Source organism: Conger conger, chromosome 2, assembly GCF_963514075.1.
Source record: "Conger conger chromosome 2, fConCon1.1, whole genome shotgun sequence".
NCBI classification, from domain to species: domain Eukaryota; kingdom Metazoa; phylum Chordata; class Actinopteri; order Anguilliformes; family Congridae; genus Conger; species Conger conger.
Genome location: NC_083761.1, coordinates 16,420,051 through 16,437,307, shown reverse-complemented (window position 1 = coordinate 16,437,307; position 17,257 = coordinate 16,420,051). Strand labels below are relative to the sequence as shown.

Below are 17,257 nucleotides of genomic sequence, written 5' to 3'. Positions count from 1 at the left end.
GTTCAAGAACCTACTCTTTTACTCACACGGCACACAGTCATAGTCCGCAGATATGATTACACCTTCAGGCTCTTCTCTGTCTAATTGGATAATTAGCTGCCAAGTTGGTATGAAATATCTTTATGAGGATCACCGCAGTTCTGTTTCTCTACGCCTGTACCCACCAATTTAATATTTTATATAGGCCCACATATGACCTCATCACTACTTAGTTTGGCAGTTCAATATGAGATAAGAACATAGGAGGTTTATTTTCAGTACTGTACATTTACATTACAAGGTATTTAGCGTGTTACATGTTGTTGGCTTTAACTGGCAAGCTGAACAGATTTAGTGCTTGTGATTCTGTATGATCTGAGTTATGTAAGCCTTCAACTTGTATGCCAGCGTGTTAATACAAATACTTAATCAGCCAATCATGCGGCAGCAACTAAGTGTATAAAATCATGCAGCTGTTTTCTGACCAAATGTCAGAATTGGGAAGAAATGTGATCCAAGTGACTTTGACTGGTCTGGAATGATTGTTGGTGTCAGACAGGGTGATTTCAATATCTCAGAAACCGCTGATCTTCTGGGATTTTCACACACAACAGTCTCTAGAGTTTGCAGAGAATGGTAAAAAATAAAAAAAATAAAAGAAAATAATGAAATCCAGTGAGCAGCATTTATGTGGGAAAAAATGCCTGGTTAATGAGAGACGTCAGTGGAGAAGGGCCAGACAGGTCATAGCTGACAGGAAGGTGACAGTAACAAAATAACCACACATTACAACAGTGGTATGCAGAAGATCATCATAAGTGGATAGACTTCAGCAGCAGTTGACTATTAAGTAAAAAAAATATTCTAATAAATGCTCACTGAGTGTATATCCTATACATGATATTTTTAATTAATCCAATGTCTTCTAGAAACAGCAGTATAGCACCATAGTGTATCTCTACAACCTGTAGATAAATATTTATTTATATCCCTCAGGTTACAGAATTTTCTGATTTTAAAAAGAGCCATTCACTGTGAAAGGACTGCTTATATTTCCCTTTGTAAATATAAATGTATTTTTATTAAGAGAGATACTACATTTGACTTTTTTGCGTAGGATACATTTTACCAAGGGAGGTTCTAACCTGTGATGTCATTTTTACTAATTACGTGGGTAACTACATTGGAGCATATGGACAGAATAAAATAATGAGCTACTATCGTTTTACACAATCACTGATCATGTCCTTCATGTGTTCTGTCTTTATTGTGAATTAAATAGATAAATAAAATATTTACAGATACAGTCAGTAATTAATAAATAATATGCACATATGAATTGGACAATCATGGTATTCAATGTTATAGCATATAGGTTATATACTTAGGTTTATAGCAATAAAATGACCTGCTTGCCTATCCAGAGATTGATATACTATCCCATACATAGATAGTGCAGTATATCATGTACTTGCTACATGAGGAATTCCTACTTTTAGGACTCCCCATCATTTCTAATGGAGATTCATGTGGAGCATATACAAAGCAGTCTCATAAAATGTGACTACAAACATAAGTCCTGCACTTGTGAGATTGTCCTGTTCTGAGAGCTTTTATTAATTAATTAATTAATTAATTAATTATTTAATTAATAACTTATTTTTATTTCCTGTAAATTTGTATCTGTCATGTGGTGGTTGCATGTATGGAATAAAAACAAAAAACAAAAAAAAACAATCAAATCTCTCTGGCAGAGTCTCCAAAGCAGACTCTATGTTACAGACAAAGATAAATTAGTGCCAAAATGCAAGTGAAGAGTTTACATTTAATGTGGTGTCTGTTCATACCGTATTAATATGATCTAAGGACCTTGGAGTTTGAATAAAAAAGACTTTGTTGATCTTTGAAAATGAAGGACAAGGATTTGTATGGGATTAAAATCATAGGAGTAATACATAATAAATACAGTTGCAGAACATACTGGGCTGGAGGTAGTCCCGTGCGAATAGGGCTTCATTGGCAGTGCACATTTCCTTTCATGTCTGCAGTTCTGTTCTCAGACAATTGCAAATTGATACGTTCAATTATGAATACTTTTCCCCTGACAATGCTACAGCACACTGTATTTTATTGTATACATTTACATTTATGGAAACACCCAATTGAATATTGCAAAATATCATTTTCAAGTCATACCTCTTTGAAAGTGTCCCTTTTTCCTACAACACAGTACATTTACGAAAGAAAGAAAATATCTATACAAATTTAGTTTTGACTTTTTCCTTTCTGAGAGTGAAATTACACCCCCATTCTCCCTGTTGCTGTTGATTCCAGTGGGCAGTCCTCTCGAAAAGCGAGATTGCTCATCTCTCATGGCAAATGTTGCAATCACTTGGCTATACGATAGCACTTAATGCACTCTGGCAGTCCTCGAAAGGTGATTAAACTGAAAAAAATTGCATGTGTACCCAGCATTCGGGCGGAAAAAGATCAAAGATCGTCCCATTGAAGTCGTGCTTCAAGCATGTTGTGGTATGTTATACATGCTCTTATACTCCCACCTACGTGTTGCCTCCACATTTTAACTTGCGGTCAAAATGTATGTTGAAAGCATATTGTGACCTTGGAATTATAAGGTTCTATCTGAATGCTGAGTGGTTTTAAGATATTGAGCTTCAAAGATACCAAAGTGAATGGGCTCCAAGTTGATGAAAACTTTTAAATTCAGCATTTTTTCATACTTTTTAACAGTATTTTTGTGTAAACCTTCACACATATAGTATTTAGTGCCCTATAAACAACATAACTCATTTTTGTCAAAAATGTCAGATCCTTATAAATCTATGATCTCGATACAGTATGTTAGTGAGCATAATGAACGTATGCAGGGTGCTGAAAAAAAATATAAAGAGAGGTAGGACAAATACTATATATTCTTATGGAGTTCTTAAAACTATTGCTTAAAAAAAGATCCAAGGACAAGTATAATGATAAGATGAGCTGCTGATAGAAGTCCTATCATTCCACTGAATTTGCTTTGAGAGGAGATTACCTGAAGAGTGCTATAGAAAGACTGACAGATAATTGCTAAATTTTGTAGTGCTGTGACATTGACAAGCTAAAGGGCTGTTACCACTCACCGTGACTGCTATTTTTAGATCTCAAAGGGAAAGCTGTAAAGCTATTTGTTGAAATATCTGCTATGATATGTCGAGCAAAATAGTGCTATTTGCAGGATGCTTGCAATATGGTGATCACTTTAAAGACAATTGCCAATCTAATTGAGCACTTCCTGTACTTCTAATGCTTATTTGATAAAATGCTGTTGGACATTAATTTAAGATATACTACAATATTTTATTAGTTTTATTTTATTTTTACTTTGCCTATTTAAAGGGCTGCAATTTGTTCTCCCAACCCAAATTAAAGCAAAAATGCTCACTGTACGAATGCATACGGACTGAATTCCATGTCTACATGGGTTTCCTACATGGGAGAGTCTACATAAATTGGCCGTAGGTATGAGTGTGTGAGTGAATGGTGTGTGTGTGTGCCATTTGGAGGATTGGCGACCTGTCCTGGTTGTATTCCTGCCTCTCGCCAAATGGGTGCTTCGAATAACAATACAGAATATGGCTATGGATATTATACGAATAAGGACAACAGCGAAATGGCTGCCATCACTACACATAGGGCTGAATTGTTCTGTCTGTTCCCAGCTGTGCTCTGTGGGCTGTGCAATGAAATAACTATAGTTAAAGCATCATGTTGGCTTCCCCCATATCGTTTGTAAATCTCCCGGGAAGTTCTCCAGCAAGGCCGTTCCTCAACCGTGGAATGCCTTCACAGTTGGAAAAAGCTATCTCCATCTTGGACCCTGCCACTACAGTAATGGACACTACATTTTCTCTCTCCAGAGGCACTGGGGCACTACCCAGCTTGGCCCCTTTATGACAAGAGCCAGGACCCACAAATCCCAGCCCTGCCACACAGTCAAAGCCACACCAATGAGTCATGCTAGACAGGCTACGGTGCTTTTCCCAAAGGAAGTCAGGGCCAGGGTTGATGGAGGACAGTTTGAAGCATTACTGCAAGTGTTTCAATTGTCTTCACACTGTATGTGTAGCGGTGTGGAGAAGTGTTCATGGACCACAAATCTGACCCCAAGGTTGCAAGTTCCAGTCGTAAGTAGAAAATCGCTGTTGTGCTGTACTCTTGAGCATTATCCTGGGGCAAAGTTGTTTGTAATTACAACGATCCAATTAACACATTACCGTGGAAGCTGCCTTCAATTAATGAACAAAACATAACAATGTGAAAAACAATACCATGAAAGAGATTTTTCTTCCTCAGGCAACTTGAGAAGTTCAGGGTGTCAAGAGGGGATGTTTCAGCTCTATCGTACTGTGATTGAATCCACACCCACTTTCACAATAACAGTCTACTCTGCTGCTCAGCAGAGAAAACAATTGGACAGAATTGTACATACAGTAGAGCTTCAAAAATCATTGGCTACAAGACCTCTCTCGGAGAAACACAAGTCCATGGGGTTGGACTGAAAATCTTCACTCTCCTCCCCTCAGGAAATAGGTTCTGGTCAATCAAATCCAGAAATTTCCAGAACAGTACCTATCCAGTGACTGTTCACATTTGCACTCATTGTGCAAGCACTTCTTTAATCTCTCATTCTATAGTACAGTAAATGCACATGTATAGCATCATCTGTATGGTTTCATTAACTGTCTCATCTAGCTGCTTTTTAGATGTCTTGTGTTGTATCTTGTCTATTTCTGTCATTGCAAGTGCACTACAACACATTCCTAACAACTGTTACGGTTGATTTGACAAAGTTTACAAGGTTACATATACAGTAAATTATGCAGCAACAAATTATAGTTTTACTTTTGTCCTGGATCAGGTCGACTCACTGAATTAGAGGGTAGGAATAGGAAGGTAGTGTTGTATTGTATGCTAATACCCACCCTAATCTGGTCTAGAACTATCTCTCTCTGAGAGTAGATGATGTCCTTCCTATTGGGATTGAAAATTAGGAAGAAGACAGCAGAAAAGTTGAAAAGGGGGAATGGGGATAAGTGATGAATGTGTGCGGGTGAAAGCCAGAGGCAGACACTTTCCTGTGATTAACAGCTGTTCTTGGAAGCTGTCCCCCTCTCTTACCCTCTCTCTTCTCCTCTTTATTTCTGCTGAAATCCCTCACTGCATTCGTAATGCCTGTGGCAATGTCGCTGATCTCCAGCAGAGAGACTTGCGCTTATATTGAAGTGTTTGTTTCATAAAGAGTCAGAGGTTTTACATTGAGACCCGTTATCCATTTTGGCTTTTGAGGAGGCTAAGTCACCAGGCTCTGTGATAGCACAGCCAACTCCACGCCTGTCTCTCTGCATTAAAACTCTCTTATTATCCTCGCCCTGACTTTTTCTCCAGCTTTCCATCTTATTTGTAATAATATATCGATTTTCATACTCGTTGTTTACTTTGAAAAGAGGATAATGTAATTTATTTTCTCAGAGCTCATGAGGTTTCAATGTTCTTAAAACACATACGCCTTACAGTTTTTTTTTGTTTTGTTTTCACATACACACCAGTCTCCTCAAGCCAGCCTTTCCCTAATAGAGCCCACTGCAGCCCATTGTGTGGTGCTAAACTTGTCCCGAGCTACCTGTTGATTGCAATCTGGTCTGTCAATAACGGTTTGTTTTGCGAGGGCGCCGGTGTCTTTGCCGATGCGCCGTGGTAATGGGCTGGACGAGCCCGGCGGCGCTTTGGCGGGGCTGAAGAATGGACTCATCACAGAGGTTCCTCAGGTGACGGGGTTTAATAACATCGCCCGCCCGCCAACGAGCCGTCCCATTGGCCTGCTCGTCAGCGAGGCGGCGTTCTGTCACCGGGCGGGCGCGGAGGTCAGCACGTGCCCAGACCGTCGTTACGGCGTAATTGCTTTCTCATAATCAAGCTGGGAAGAACCTGAGCCGCTGAGACACAGGCGTCCATTTTAAAGCTCTGCTCCTCTCTTCTCTCCCCTCAAGGATTAGGTATTTCAAATAAAGTGCAATGAGTACCCAAAATAAGTACACAAAATCTATGCCGTTTTGCTTCATTGTGGATGATAGAGGGTTTTAAATCTGGAATATCTTCAATTATAGATGCCGTATTTATAGAATAGTTGTAAGTACGTCTTAGTATGCATTCCGGGTTAAAAATAGAGTGTGTGTGTGTGTGTTTGTTTGCATGTGGGTGTGTGCTTGTGTGTGTGTGTGAGAGAGGGAGAGAGAATGCGAAAGAGACATTAACAGCACTCTTTCTGTACGCTTACTCAGTCTGGTAATGTGTCACATTTGGCATATTGAGCTTTGCTTCTTGTGATACGGGTATTATTGTTTTTTTCAAAAGAGACTGAGAAGAGCAGGCCATGCACTTTTAAAGATGGCAGCGGCATCAACACATTTTTATCTCTAATGAGCTGCTAAATGTTACCGTTACAGCTATACAGCGTGCATGGTGGTAAAATATTATGTAATGCTATAGGGAACATTAAGTGCTCGATAACAAGCCAAAATAAGAAGACTGCCTGGAAGTAGTCCAGCAGTATACAGCTGGTAGAGAGAAAACTGTAGCATCACTGAGAGAAAGATTTTAATATTTCATTTTCAACAGTACACATACGGTAATGCATGTAGACTGCTGCTGAATATTGAGTCTTTCCAGCTATCAAACCGCAATAAAAACTAGATGGCACAGTATTTTTAGTGAAAGCGCAATTCGATAATTTTGGCGTATTGCAAAGAAAGATCACATTAAACCACATACCCACAAAAGGCTGGAACAAACAGTCACAGAATTAAAGTTCTGTGGGTCATCGTGTGCAAGTATTTGTTCCCTCTTTACAATCCACCACTTGTTTTTCACTAACTAGCTGTCCACACACAAATAAAGGTAGGAAAAGTACGTATAAGTTTACAAATGCTTGTTGCTGGGGCAGTACCCTATAGGTACATGAAAGTGTTCCCCTACCCAGCAATATCTAATTAATTTGTACCTTTTTTGGTTGGGAAAACATACTAATTTCTACCCAAAGAGAACATTCACTGTCATTTCTGGGTACATTTGGGAAATTTGATCCTTGAAGAGCACAAATGTACCTCCGCTGTCACTTTATTTCTGAGAGTGTGTGGTTTCTGCATTGCAGCGTGGCATTGCAAGATGCTCTGTGGCAGCAGGCGGTGGATTAAGAACCTTTAAGTATGCCAAGTCTAATGTTTGTCCCAGGTGGAATGTAAAAAAAAAATGCAGGACTTCAATACTTTGGCACACAGAATAGACACACTATCACCCTGGCAAAGCTGTTCTTTTGGCTTGGCACTGCAGTGGAAGTATGTGGCTCTGGTCGTGTTGTGAAATTCATAACAATATGTTCTTTTTGCTCAGCCTTGTTTAAGGAGGCGCTGTGACAAACGGCTTAGGTTTTTAACACTTTGCAGTGATGAATTATGCAGTTTTCCAGACAGTAAGAATGCTATTTTATATTTGTGGACTTTAAAAAATGAATTATGAAATAGTAAAGTTATACTGCCAGAACCAAGATTGTTTGAATGTTTGAACTGCACTCAAAATAAAAATGCATAAAATACAGTGTCATAGGGTTTGTGGTTTTTATTCGCTGTTTATTCGAATTGGCACGTTACATTACGTTACATTGTTATATAGCTGACACTTTTATTCCAAGCGACTTGCAGCTGATTAGACTACACAGGAGACAATCTCCTCTGGAGCAATGTGGGGTTAAGGGCCTTGCTCAAGGGCCCAACAGCTGTGCCGATCTTATTGTGGCTACACCAGGGATCGAACCACGAACCTTAACCACTAGGCTACAGGCTGCCCATGTCTCTGAAAACATACCATAGTTGTTTTAATGTGTATTTATCTATGCATTTTGATTACTATACAATCCAGTAAAGTTGAAGCGGGGGTTATAGTTGGACGCTTTCCGTTGGGTGCACATTGGAACGGAGTGTAGGTTGGTTGTTATGACAGCACTCTGATGGAAGCATCATTGCAAAGCTGCATACACCCAGCTCCTCATCGGGATCCACTCCACTGACCGCCTACCTAGCATTATCTACACAAAGAGCATTAACAGTGCTCTGCTAATGGCTTTCCCTTAGTCCCATCGCATGACTGCAGGCCCAGTGCTACTCATATTAAGGTATAATCAAATGTGTCAACTAACAAAAAAAAGAAAATTATTAGCAACAGAATAGTCCATTGAAGCAGAATAATCAGATGTAGGTTAATGTCGCGATTAACATACGAGGGGCACGGTGATTGAGATTATGTGCACTGGGCCATAATGCAACTGCATCAGCTACTGTAAATCGTTCATCCAGTAGATTATGTTTTTCATTTAAAGATTGGCAAGCTGTTTTCATCATCGCAACTTCCTCATAGATTTTTTAAATGCACCATTGTCTACACTGGGTGTTTGCTAATACAAAAACTTCACAGACGTTCTTCTGCATGCCACTGTTGTAAGGTGTGGTTATTTGTGTTACTGTCACCTTCCTGTCAGCTTTGACCAGTCTGGCCCTGCTCCTCTGACCTCTCTCATTAACAACACATTTTTGCTTGCAGAACTCCTGCTCACTGGATTTTTTTGTTTGTTTTTCGCACCATTCTCTGCTCAATACTCAAACCACTCTATCTGGCACCAACAACCATTCCACAGTCAAGGTCACTTCGATCACATTTCTTCCCCATTCTGACATTTGGTCCGAAAAACAGCTGAACCCCTTGACCGTGTCTGCATGCTTTTGTGCATGCAGTTGCTGCAACATGATTGGCTGATTAGATATTCGCATTAGCAAGCTGGTGTACAGGTCTTCCTAATAAATTGCTCTCTGATGTACTTTTCCCATCTGGGATGAGTCATTTGGGAAAGTGCATTTGAAAAGGGGCAGTAGCGGGATGAAACAGGGCGCTAACAATGGAGCCCTCACATTAGCGGTACGCTTAAAGGGCACTGCGTGGTCGGCCATCAACCAGGCCAAAAATAGGCTCCCATTATTGCAGAACCTTGGGAAAAAACATGTTAGAGATGGTCCACAGCCACTGGGCATGTGGAAACACATTCCCATCCCTCTTAATCCTACTATCTGCACCTGATTTTGATGGGCAGTTTTCTCCTGTATTTGGTACACTGCACAGCACACTTCCTCTGGGGCAGAAGGAGCCAGAAACACTCCCGGTGTGGAAATTAAGGGGAAGGTGTTTCCATGCTGGGAGACTTCAGTAGTCACACCAGCTCCTGTGGGTTAGTCATCTAATCCAGCTTAGCCTTGATGAATTTTCTGTCACAGGAATTTAAGACATTGTTGTTGGAAAAGGAGCTATGTTGAGCATTTAACCGTCATTCTGAAGAAAGAAGCCACAAAGCTGTTCCTCATGTCTACCATGCACAGAAATGTCATCTTTTCATGTTCAGAAAACTATGACAGAGTCGAAATGGCAGGATATATTTTTGCTGTAGCCAGTTTGCTGTACGAGTCATGTAGCGCTGTGTAATCTCATTATTGGCTGTTTTTTATGCCTCATTTTGAAAGCGTTTTTAATGGATAATTACGCTCAAGGGTATGAAAATGATATTACAATGTCATCGTCAGGCTGCTAAATTCACCATTCTGATCAGATGTCATGCTTCATCATAGGACAATCACATACATGGAAACATGAAATGCTGCATTTGATTCTAATCTAATTTAATTCACTCGGAAGCAAGATTGTAGTCTACTGCTTCAGTGTGGGGATTGGAAGTGTATCATATTATAACAGAAACTGAATACTGTACAACTTTTTAGTACCCTTTAAAGTGTCGAGCTGGGACCACGCTGGCAGAAGTCGAATTTGGCAAAGCCTGTACAACCTGTCTTCAAAAGCAACATACTGTAGTTCTGCATGTTACAGAATTCACCAAGCTATTGTTTGCAAGTAACAAGGAGAGCACATTCTAAAAAGATAATAGTAAACACTGAAAACAATAACTAGGTAAAGCAGTCTAGTTCCAGCAATGGAGTGTAAATGCACCATTAGCAATGCTGGGGAAACAGCAGTGTTCGGTCTATTTCTACCATGTAATCTGTCTGTTGATTAGCCTCAGGATTAGCGTGCACTCCTTAATGTAGTGTAATTCTTATTTACACTTAGAGCTGTATTTGACCGTAGGTGTGAAGGTGGGAACATCATTTTGCTCAGTAGATTGGTTAATTGCAGCCAGCAGTTGTAGCTGTGGCGGGGGGTCTAATTATTTATTGGCTGCAGGCAGGATAAATATCAGGAACCTTTCTACGAGAAAACAGCATTGTTGCAGTAAGAGATTAATCAGTGTTGCTTTCCTTGTTCGCTCGCACAACCATTCTGTAGAATACATCCCTGCTGTAAAAAACAGCTATTCCACCTTGACCAGCTTGAAACTGGTCATAAGCCGTTCTAGCTGGGTATGAGCTGGTCAACCAGCTAGTGCTGGTAGCCTGTCTGAGCTGGATGTTATTCTGAGGTGGCTGACGAGTGTACGGTACAGCTACAGCTAACTAGTTGTAATGCTAGTTACTGCATGTGTCTTTTTCTTTAGCTTCCCTTCTTTTTGGGCCTTCGATTTTACCATTCTATTAGATACGTGTATACCTTAGCAACCACCTAGCAACACCTTTGCAACCACTAAGCAAACACCTAGAAACACCCAAGCAACCTCTTAGCAAGACCCTTACAGCCATTTTGCCACCTATCAACTACCTAACAACACCCTAGAGGCCACCTGGCAACACCTTAGCAACCACCTAACAACCACCTAGTAACACCCTAACAACCACCTAGCAACACCCTTACAGCCATCTTGCAACACCCTACCAAAGACCAGGCACACCATAGTATTAGTAGTAGTAGTCACCGAGTCCACCGATTTGTCGCGAACACACTCTGCATTTTCTCTTGTCTTATATTTGTGTTTCCCTGTCCCTTTCCATCACTTGCCAATTTTAGTGGTTATCCCTCTGAGTTAACTTATAGATTCTCCTTGCTCCTGACAGAAACAAAGACATTATCAGAACTTGCACATGATACACTTCACTTCACCAAGAGGCCATTGCACTTTTTATTTGTGTGTTTGTTTGTTTGTTTGTTTGCTTGTTTTTACCCTTCAGTCCTTTCTGCATTCATGGATTTATTTTGCACAAGCCGCATTGTTCTTTCTCCGTAGGAGTACTGACAGGCTTGCAGACAGACAGATGACACCCCAGTGAGGTGACGTATTTCTCCAAGGCTCCTGCCTCACCAGGGCAGATGGCCATGACAGATTGTTGAACACAAAGTCATGCCAGAATCTGGATACCACCGCAACACAGAGGGGACGAACACACTGAACTGTAGTCAGTAGAAATATAAGGTCATGCCTTTCTCTCTATTTTGGTTTCTGCTGTTTTCACTCTTCTTAAGTCTGTGTTTACAGTCCTCGGAAGGCTATTAAAGACACTTATGGATATTCAATACTGCAGTCTCCTCTATAAACTTCTGTTTAAACAGTAGACAGGTCATTGCGTGATACTTAGGCAAATGTCACAGCTGTCCTTGCAGAAAACAGAAATAAAACACACAGAGTCTAACACATGAGCATTTCAAGGTAGAACGGAGATTGTAATTAAAAGGCTGTCCTGTACAAAGACGGAAGCGAAATTAGCTGTCACCCTGGCTGTCACTCTCAGAGTCTGCAATATTACAGCAACACGCAGCTGCCAAAGGCTGTCATTTTATCTTAGTTTTTGTTTATTTTGTTTTCAGTGATATACTGACAACAAATATAAGAATGGCACAAATGACATAAAATCCATTCAAAGAAAAAAATGTTATCTAAGTAAATAAAAGAAAACATTCATATGTTTATAGTAATTAGGGTGAAAATCCGTCAGTTGCTATCTCCCTCACTTGAGTAAATGTCTGTTTGGAAACATGGTGGTATAGAAAATGGCTGACTGCTGTTTTGATGTGAACGGTGCGTGGCATATTACCACCCATGGCTTTTCAATGAACAGGCAGAATATGGCCCCTTCTGCTCAAAGATATGATGCACTCTTGGAAACTGGCAATGGCTTCTCTCCTGTGTTTGATCCACCCTTATCCCTCCCAGCCTCAGCTTTTCAGAGCTTTATATGCCTGCAGTTTGCCCCAAAGCGCTCCTCTGTTGCGCTACTCTCATCCCTACTAGTGTCATGAAAATACTCTCCCTGCAAGTGAAAAACTGCGTTTCCCTGCTCCATAACTGTCACAGACCGCTCCATCAAGAGCACGAAAACAGATGACACCATTCTTCCTTAAGTCCTTCTTATTTTTTTATGTTTTTTTTTAAAGATATCTCACAATCTATCCATTAATACATAGCATTATTCTGATAGTATGGCCAGTGATGAAACCATCATCTAAGATATTGCATTTGCTGAGGTTGATGGAGTAAACATTGTGCTGAGACTATTGTCATGTGACAGTGTGATGTCATAAGGGTATAAATCAAGCCACTATAAAATATAAACTCAAACAGGCCTTCTGTCCCATAGAACAGATGCTGAGGTGAATTCTTGTGGAACGGAAAATTGGCAATAGAAGTATGTAAGAAGTGGAGAGAAGAACAAAATGGAGGAAGTGAAAACCAATTTTTGGTTGCATTTTAGATGACCAGGCTGTAGCACTCTCACTAAGATCCAGTTGTAATTAATGTTCCCCCAAGTTACATAGCCCTCCATTCGACTTGTAGAGTAAGCACAAGCCTTTGACAGCCTTCGGTGTGTGTGTGTCTCTCTGTTTGTGTGCGTCTGTGTGTGTGTTTGCGCGAGCACTCTCTCTACACTCCATGGGCCACCCCTGCTTGCCGTTTTGAACTCTCTGAGGGTACAGAGGGGAAGAGCAAACAAAAAAACATTTTTAATCTGTCAGGGGAGCCTTTTCTCTCCCTCCTCGCAGATTTGCCTTCCCCGAGAAAATGTTTGCCTCCTCAGCAGAGGGGCTTCTGTCGACCTGCCTGTTTGGGGGACACGCTCTCTCGCTCCTCTTTGATTATCTGTTATGTTGCTCGTTATGGTACCCCTGAGTGTCTTAGTTAAATTTCTCCGAGATGAGAACAGCTGTCACCAGCTTGTGAGCAGCAGTCAGGCGGTTTCTGAAGACTTCATACATTTCAGGCCAAAAAAATAAAATGAACAAATAAAACCCATTCGTGCCGAACAAAAACACGGTTTAGATTAGGACACGATTTTTTGTTTTTGGGTGAAATGTGACTTTTATGAAAGATAAATTAAGATTAGCTTGAGGTCTTTTACACCTCTCAGATACATATCTTCTACATCTATGGCATTATGTTCACTCATGTGAATTTTGTGTCATTTGTATCTTGTGTAAGGTAAATGAAGCGGAGCATATCTTAAACCGGTTTAATGCAGATGGATGGCTATATCCATGTATGAAAATAAATAATTTGTGAACACCACCGATATAGCTAGGCCAGGTCTGTACTAAGATCTTCAAACGCAGCCTGCAGGAAAAACAATATAAAAATAAATTAAATGGTTCTACGATATGCATGTAAAAAAATCTAGGTCATACTTTTATGCATGAGAAAATATCAGAAAGGCTATCAAAAGTAAGATTAATGGAGAGACTATTATAATAGTCCTACAGGACGGAATATAAATGCAGCCACTGCTGAACACAATAGAGACAGTGTCCATTGCCAAAGTTAAACAGATGGTGTAATTAGTTTTTCTTTGGTAGGCCCTCAAATATGTAAAATAACCCTTTCTGAACTCAGTGTGATGGAGATGATTATATTTACATCCGATGTTATGGAGATGAAGTATCTCCGGGCTGCTTTGTCTGTGTGGATAAAAGTTCTCAAAATAGGTCCTTATTAGTGGGATTGAAGGAACAGCATTGTTCTATTAGGAATGGATGACAGAGAAAAGGGGGAGTGGGAGAGAGGAGGACAGGAGGGGGGACAGGAGGCAGCTGGAGGTGTGCTCCTACAAGCCACCTGTCACACCTAATATAGCGGAATCAACCAGCTACCCAAGAAAGGTGAAAGACTCCCAATCTGTGTTCTTCTCCCAACACATTTCACACAGACTTTTCTAATTTGAGACCTCTTCAACAGTTCACACATCATGGATACTGCTTTGTTTCTCCATAACAAACATGAGAAAGCGCCTGAAAGAAATATTGTCATTATTAACAATTGCGGTATAAGTTTGAGTAAATTTGACCAGTTTGCAAGGCGATGACTTATTATTTTCTTCTTCAGATTGCGGAGACGATTTTATGGAAACAAACTATGGCAGTGTGAGGCTTTTGGAAATGACAAAGGGGCTATCAGAAACTACTTAGAAACTTACTGAGGCCCTCAAAATGTTCTTCTGCAAACTCAACAGTGGGCAGCTGGGATCGGCAGACAGGCAATTGTTAGCCCTGTATGGGGCACAATGGCCCAGGTTTGAGCTACAGTGGGCAGCAAATTGCTTCTGCTTGCACATGCCAAATAACTGCATTTTAATGCTAAAAGACTTGGTAGGATTTTCTTATCATAGTGCATAAGTGGCGAAGCATCTACAGAATGAACAAAGTCAGCTCGGGTGAAGCCCAGCTTGATTCCAGTCCTCCAATGCATACCGCAAATAAATACTGCTGTTAAAAACGTATTTACACAAATATGGATTCTCAGATAGAAAGAGCATACCAGCTACCTGAAAATAATTCAGTTCAGATCCAAATAAAATGTGTTTTTTAAATTTTTATTTTATTTTTGGAGCCTGCTTTCCAGGAGTTATTCGGTGTTTGAAAGGCACAATCTGGGGTCTGGTTATTTTCAACTCATGGTACGGCTCCTACTGTTCACAGTGAATGAAAGCAGGATCGCAGATTGAATGGCACAGAAAACAGTTGCTCAATTGGGCTCTGGCTTCACCATGCGTTTTCAACCTACAAAAAGAATGCCCATATATACCAGATTTTAGAAATGTCTTCTTGCTGAAAATTATGGAATATAAAAATATATATAACGTAACTCATTTACAACTTTTGAAATCCATGTATAACTCTATATATACTGTATTTACTGTTCAGTACCTTTATAGAAATGTTTATAAAAATAGGAGTGCAAGTACAGTATTTGTCCCATTTCAATTTCCCAATCCTCCCCTTTTCTCTCACACTCTCTCTCTCTCTCCCTCTCTCTCACTCTCCCTCCCTCTCTCTCTTTCACTCACCCTCTCTCTCCCTCTCTCTCTCTTTCTTTCTCTCACACTCTCTCTCTCCCTCTCTCTCTCAATCTCCTGCTCTTTCATCAGCTATTGATAGCAGGATTCGCTTTGCAGCCTATTGCGAGCACCCCAGTGGGCAAACAATTTCATCTTAATTCTATTTTCACCACTCCATAATTCAATTTAAACAGAGCCCATATGTGAGTATATGAGGTGGGGTTTGAGTGGCCCAAACTATTTTGTCACACCTATAGGAATGAAATTATTGGCAGTGGTGGGTATCTGTCAGCTGTGAAGTCCACGAAGTCATGAAATAGTGGCAATGCCTTGAGGTTTGGCCATGAAATCACTTAGGAAGTGGAAAGTTGTTAAAAGAAAAGCCTTTATCCACGCCAGCTGGTTTAATTGTGCACACATCTTTTTTTCCTTGTTCAAGAACTTTCTGTGGGTCTTTGAGGCTAAGTAGTATAAAATCAAGCCATGTTCAGCTGTTGACCAAAATAATCTGACCATGAAATTGAAATTCTCTTTGTAGTATTTCGAGTGGTTTTCACGGTAGACTTATTTCTGAGGGATGCTGATAACTGCAGGCACATTTACTGCATGTAAAAAGTAGCACTTGAGATGTACCAATTTTCTTTTCCACTTAAGATGCTGATTTTGATGAATCTCAGTTCTCAGCCAATCAGAACCTCTTTGTAATTCACCATCCGTGTAAATGCCGGAAGTTTCTGTAATTGAAAATAGTTTCTGTAACTGTACCACTTCATATCAAAATCCTTTGATAACTGTCAATGTATTAATCCACTTAAGCTGTGGGTATGTTAAAACTAATCCAAATTATATATGTGAGCCCTCTTTTCAGTGCTTAATACCATCAGGTGCAAACACACTATGTAACACCAGCAGTAGGTAGACCTGTTCAAGACAGGCATTGAAAGCTCTTTTGAGTATGCGAGTGAGTATGGTCCAGCATGTATGCATGATAGCTGCACAGTATTCTGCATGGTCAGTAGTGTGCAGTCTACCATCATTTCCCACCGGTTTTTAAATGTGTCTGATTATAGTTATTTACATTACTTTTTATAGATATGTGATGTGTAGTAGATACAGCCCTCTGTGATAATTTATGGTTATTTCAAAAAAGGATAGCAGGAATAAAAATATTCAGCTGGAAAAAAAGCATGTTATTGAATTGCATTAATGTCTCTGTGTCTGTTTACAATGTAATGCTATTAAAACTCTCATAACAGCTCTTACTGTTGCTACGCAACAAACACGATAACACAAGATTATAAATGTGGACTCGAGTCCTGCTGCTCCTACTGGTAGCGTCTTTTCTCCTCTCCAGCATGTGTGTAGACAGGGATAGAGTAGGTGCAAGTGTAGTTAGCAGCTAGCATTGTCGAGCTAAAAGATATACACTCACTGAGCACTTTATTAGGCAGACCTGTTCACCAGCTTGTTAATGCAAATATGTAATCAGCCAATCACACGGCAGCAATTAAATGCATAAACGCAAGCAGACGTGGTCAAGAGGTTCTTCTGTTTTTGAAACCCGAATGTCTAAATGACTGTGACCATGGAATGATTGTTGTTGCCAGGCAGGGTGGTTTGTGTATCTCAAACTACTGATCTCCTGGGATTTTCACGCACAACAGAGTCTCTAGAGTTGGTGAGAAACACGTTGTTAATGAGAGCTGAAGGTGATAGTAACGCAAATAACCTTGCATTAAAATCTAATAAATACCTAATAAAGTTCTCACTGGGTGTAAGTGTGAGAGCTGATCCATGATGCTGAAGTACTTCAGATAATGTGATAAATACAGTGCAGTCTGTAAGTGTTTTGACAGTGACACATTTCATGTTGTTTTTGCTCTATACTCCGGCAGACAAACAGTTGCAATAAAACAATCAATATGTAGTTAAAGTGCAGACTTTCAACTTTATTGTGAGGAGTTTTTACATCCATA

At 40.1% G+C, this 17,257-nt stretch overlaps 1 protein-coding gene across 2 annotated transcripts in view; it reads left to right on the top strand.

Annotated features, from left to right (window-relative positions):
* Window positions 1-17,257, top strand: part of grid1b (glutamate receptor, ionotropic, delta 1b) — a 322,832-nt gene that overhangs the window by 177,470 nt on the left and 128,105 nt on the right. The window lies entirely within an intron of this gene.